Below are 6,209 nucleotides of genomic sequence, written 5' to 3'. Positions count from 1 at the left end.
TTCATCCTTCCAACACAGGCGCCAATGAGTCGGAAATAACGAGAACTTCTTTTTTTCTTATCTATGGTTGCTGCAGAGCATTGGATTGCTTGTTATTTCATGTCTAGAGAGTAGTAAAATGTGTCGAAACTAATTTTACGCCTTTGCATTTTGGACTGCCCTTGATTTTTTAGACGATGTACGCAGCTATTAAGTTAGTTAATAACCATTTGCTTCTTTACAATTTCCAATGCGACCATAATTAGGTATATATTGTGTGTTCAAGCGTGAATAGTTTCAACATCCGTGTTTATACTTAATGAAACGAAACCGTTTGGATTACTTATTCAGTTGTAATGGAGGTACTTAGATTTTCTTCCGCTCATGTTCACTTGTAAGTATTAATGAATATTTTAAAACATGTTGTTATATACATTTATATTTTTGTTGATTTGCATTTGATGAACTCCAATTGTAACTGTTTTTGGGTTTATCGAATTAATTTAAAGTTATCCTACATACCTATGTGCGCGGTGTACTATTTGTTGTAACCAACTGAAACTGATTAATTAGACAAAAGAAGTAAGATTTATATTTGAGAAGCAATCACAGAAAAGTTATTTCGAAATACTTGGATGTACATACATTTTGGTTCAAAAAGAAAAAAAAATCAATTGTTTAATTCATTAGAAATATGGTAATTCAAATATTTTCTAGTATTGTAATATGCTTCACAAAAAAATGTGCCGGTATAATTTATCTTTTTTTATTATAATTTATTCATTCATTTAAAAATATTTATACCATTAGAAAATGACCATGTTATCTATTAGTAAGAACATAGTTATGAAATTAATTCATCTGCTTATTCATTTTGTTAAATGTGGTTAACAATAAAAAAATTCCTTGACATTAGTTCCGAAAATAACATTTCCTTCGTCGATATACTAGTTTAATGTAGGACAGTCAGGAGAAATGAGTCAGTGGCAAAAATGGAACAGCTGCATTTACATGCTGAAATAAAAAGTAATATTATTTCATGTCATCGTTTTAAAAGTGATCAGTTTTTAAATACTATGTTATTAATATGCAATGCACATATGGTGAGAAGACGAGGGGCGTTCACCACGCAGACTGTGACATTGACATTTTCAAGGGGTTGCTTTTTTAAGGTGGGGGGCGCTTTATATCATTTTATGGGTGCACCATCACTCTTATGGTGTGGGGGGGGGGGGAGCTCTCGTATATATGAAATGGAATAATCATGTAATAGAGTTCAATGTTTTAATAAATAAAATATATAATGCACTTTGCGCACACTCTAAATCAGTAACCTATTTTGATTAAGTATCTATATTTGTGATAAACTGGAAAAGGGCAAGAACAGAGGAATAAACCCGAATGGTTCCAACAGGGGGACTTTGGTGTCATATTTAAATTCATCAATTTCTCTGTTGGTACTTTTCGGTACACTTTGTTCGTCAAAGAAATTGACTTGACGTGAAATAATTTCGGAACGAAAAGTGTAGGTAAGTTCTGTCAAATTTTATCCGAAAATAAAAGCTATCAAGTTTGATACAAGATATGTTTTTAAGTTCTGCATTAAAAATACAATATGTTGATAATTTTGTCTTGAAAATATTGAGAGAAAAACTGAAGTTTAATATTGTTTAACAAACAATCCCACTTTTGAGAAAGTGCTCCCCTTCCCTCCCCCGACGATTTTGTGATTATGAATGAAACTACTATTTTATTATTTCAGAAATTTTCAAAAATTTATAACTGTGCATATGTTATGCTGTTAACCATGCTATTTGTCATTAGAAATTCAGGAAAAAAAAATCCACGAATGATTCTAAAATTGCTTGTTTCATTGCTCTTAGATATCAAAGAATTGAAACTGATATGGCATGCAATACTATTAAAAAAGAATTATTTTTTAGAAAAAATCACGGAAAAAGGATTCCGAAATTCTCAGAAACGTTTTTGAAAATTGTTTGGAGAATTCCGAAATACTCGGAAACGTTTTCGAAACTTTCATGAACCACAGCTGCACAGAATACTCAGAAACATTTCTGGAAATTACGGAAAGAGGATTCCGAAATACTCAGAAACGTTTCTGAAAATTACAGAAAGAGGATTCCAAAATACTCAGAAACATTTCTGGAAATCATAGAAAGAGGATTCCGAAATACTCAGACACGTTTCTGGACATTACAGAAAGAGGATTCCGAAATACTCAGACACGTTTCCGGACATTACAGAAAGAGGATTCCGAAATACTCAGAAACGTTTTTGAAAATTTCATGAACCGCAGCTGCACGATATACTCAGAAACGTTTCCGAATTTTTTTTACAGTGTACGTCGTTTGTGTCTCCCCTCCCCCTCCTTTAATAATATTCCAAACGACGGAACTGGAGATAGATCTAGAAAATATTTTATTCAAACTACTAATGATGTAGATAGATATAGATTGATTGATACCGCCACGAAGTTTATTTAAGCAGCCGCCGAAGGCAGACCGCAACATTGGCGTAAATATGCGAATGATAATATTGATAATACAGAGAAAAACATTGATTAATACCGTCGCTAAATTGTCCAAGCAGCCGCCAACCCTGGCGCAAGCAGGCGAATGGCGTAAAAAGGCGGACCAGCTGGTCGCCGCAGGCGGCTAGTGTATATATATATATATATATATATATAAGAAATTCACATTTATTAAAAATTAAAGAGTGAACACTGACACAAAGCTAATGTTTGCAAAAAAGAAGTTTGTGTGCGTTGTTTTGGAAAACCTCTTATTTTTAAGATGTAGTATTCAAATAACTAAATATTTTAGAGAAATTACAGCCAAAACTCTACAATTAATTATTTCAAGAGTTCATCTCTCATGAGGTTACCGTTTCTCATGAGTGTAACATTCACTATAGCTAAAACTCAGCATTTGTGTTAATAATCTTTAAGCTTCAAAAATTGGTTTCAATGCTAAAATTTTTTAGTTTTTCAGGGTAATTGCAATGAAAACATTTAATGTTTAATTTAATACTAGAAAATAGTCCGTCAAGGTATGACGGGTGAGAATTGCTTCTACATTTGAACGAAGCAATTGCCTGTTTGGTAATATTTTGATAGTTGGAATTTTAACCCTAACTCCAGTGGATTAACCCTAAACTCCAGTAGATAGCGTTCATTGGTGATCACTCTTTCTTTTCTTCATTCTCCTCTCCTAAAATTTATCGTACCAGTAAAACAGTTAAGTTTCCGAATGTAGTTCAGCCTTGTCACAATAAAGCCTTTCCCTGCATGCTAAACATTGCCCAACCATATTATCAAATTATCATGCCGTGGCACGAGTTTCATTGTTGAAACACCCTGTGCGTTACTCGATCTTCGGCTATTATATACATCCGGATGGAAGATTTTCTCAACACGTTAACTTTGCCTGTGACAAGTAGGAGAAATTCCTCTCGAGACTATTCATCGTTGTTAATTTTTATCTAAAGACAAATCATTTAAGGACACAAGTCAATGATCAGCAACGAAAAATAATTAAAAATAAAAATTTAACGCCGGTTTAAAATTTAAATTGCAAGGAAAAATGTAATTACCGTTTCCTTATCTTAGTACTACAAAAACTCCGAAAGATGTTTCTAACCTTTTATTTAAGTAAATAATAATGAGAAGGAAAGCAAAATACATAATTTAAAATAATATTTCATAAAAATTCTAAAAATTCTTTTAAAAAAAGATTATACCTAGAATTTTGAAGGAATATTTCTATTTTCGTAAGAATTTTTACTTTTTTACATTATAAACATTATTGCATAAGTAAAAATGCACACGTAATAATTTTGAATAAAAATAATATATTTGTTAATTTAAATTCAATTTTTGGATACCGGGACATAAATGACATTTTTTTAATAAAGACCAAACGAATTCCAAATATGAAATTAAAAAATCATATTACGCATCTGTTAAAATAGTTATACAAAGGTTCGAAATTACTCTAAGAATCAAAGAGGAAAACAAAGTTGTTATACTTACAGTAAAAGAATTTCATAGCACTAAAAATGCAGTTACCTTTTGATAAATATTTTTTTTACTGTACTTACTAAATATTTTTAAAAACTTAAAAAATATTGATTAGAAAATTTCAATTTCACATTAAGAATAATAATTAACTGCTAAAAGTGCATTCTTATTAGCTTTAAAAATGTATCATGTAACTAATTAAACTGCTAATAATTTTAGATGTAAATATCTTTAAATCTTAAATATTATGATCAACATTCTTAACTTATAACTATTTGAAATTCAAGAAAAGAATTAAAAAGCGACACACTGTCATCTGAAACTGCCTGTGAAGAGGAGACAGAGGTGACAGGGACAGAGCTGATAAAGTACTAGTTTTGGCCTAACAGGGAGAAAATTTTTCATTAATTTAACTATTCATAGCTTATAAATCTACGTAATTACACTTTAGGCAAACCATTTTTTTAACTTATTTTTAATTTCTTAGGAGATAGGTAGGGGGACAGAGATGACATTGAATAAAGTGAGACATGAATTTTTCAAGATAAAACAAGGCTCACAAACCCTTAAAGATGTGTTACTTCACTCAGCTTTTGTTTTTCTGCAGAGAAAAACTTTCTGTTTTCTGGAAGTTATTTTTTAGCCAACTAGCGCCACCTATAGATCTTTATTACCCAACTACTTGGAGTAGTATTAAGAAAAAACCTGGGGACATGTATAAAATGATGTGTTTTTCGAAATGTAAAAATAAATTGAAGAGTATTGCTATTTCACTTTCAAGTAGACAATTATGCTATATCATAATGCATATGTATTTATGTTTTTGATCCTTTCATGGCACAATAAATTTGTTCAAAAGTTGACAAATGTGTGTTGAGGACAGCGGACAGAAATGACATTTGCCAACATTTTACTTTTTAAAAATAAAATTTAAGCACAAAATGTGGCTGATCCACATTGTTAATACTCTTTGTGAGTATTTTAAGTAAAATATGTCATTAAATATTGAAAATAAATATTTAGTTGAAGGATATGGCATTAAGACACAAAAATTAACGAATTGAGAAAATCATCACTATATGAGGGTTTTTTATCGTTAACTTTAAATTTTATTTAGGAAACAAAGTGACACTCACGAGAAAAAAAGTTATACAAATGTTTCAATTTTTTTAATAAAAAAAATATTTACAACATTTCGACTTATTACTGAGTATTTAGGAGTGTTTAATCAAGATTTGTTAGATTATTTAGTTTTAGAAAAGAAATTACAGAATGTTTTATGAAGGTAACATTCATGAGAAAAACGGGGACTTGCCAAGTAGTTTTTTAGAATTTCTAAAATCTGAACAAATTAACTCATAAATAACCACCTGGGTAGACAGCTATAAATTGTAAGAAATTTATCTTTAGGAAAGTTTCAATATTTGTAACAACAAAAATTTTCAAATTGTGTCCAACCTGAAGTGTCAATGTCAATGCATTTGAAAATCACCCTATTTATTATATCTACGCTTAAAATTTGAAGACTGGTGTGTAATATTGAAATTAACTTAGGTCGAAACAAAAATTAAGTGGATTTTTTTCTTCATAAAAGTATGCGAATTCTATAAATTTAAAAAGCGTTATACCTTAAAAATTCCAATGAAAGAAACGACATTCATTGAAAAAAATGGTCGTATCGTCTTGTACTGGGAATTTGTAGAAGGAAAGTTCATTGCCAAAGAACAATAATTCGAGTATGATAAGCTTTCCTAGTAAAACAGATTAAGATCCTTTGCAGAAATGAGCCATTGGCTACTTTTCTCTCTATCGCTGAAGAATCGGTCCTCCCATATGTAGGATCTTAATCGCAGGAAGATATCCTCCAGTTTTCCAGGAAAAGCTTCAGTGGCATTGGACACGCTGCCGTGGCTGTGAATCTATGAAATTCTGAGGAACGCTGAGACGGGAAATTTTGCTATTTTATTTTACTTCACTTAATAGTCGAAGTGAAAGTGGCTGCTATGCTTTCTTTGAATTGGATGATTTTTTCCCAAATAGCTGATGGTTATGTCCAACGTCTAATCCAGCGTTTCTTAAATTGCGTTCCGTGGATCCCCAAGGTTCCATTACGCAAGGGTTTCACAAACATTTCATTTTTCCCTTTTAATGAATTTCAAGTCATTCACTTAGAAATTGATGGATATAACTC

The sequence above is a fragment of the Uloborus diversus genome, chromosome 1 (genome assembly GCF_026930045.1).
Source record: "Uloborus diversus isolate 005 chromosome 1, Udiv.v.3.1, whole genome shotgun sequence".
In the NCBI taxonomy this organism is placed as follows: domain Eukaryota; kingdom Metazoa; phylum Arthropoda; class Arachnida; order Araneae; family Uloboridae; genus Uloborus; species Uloborus diversus.
This window is presented reverse-complemented; position numbering follows the sequence as displayed.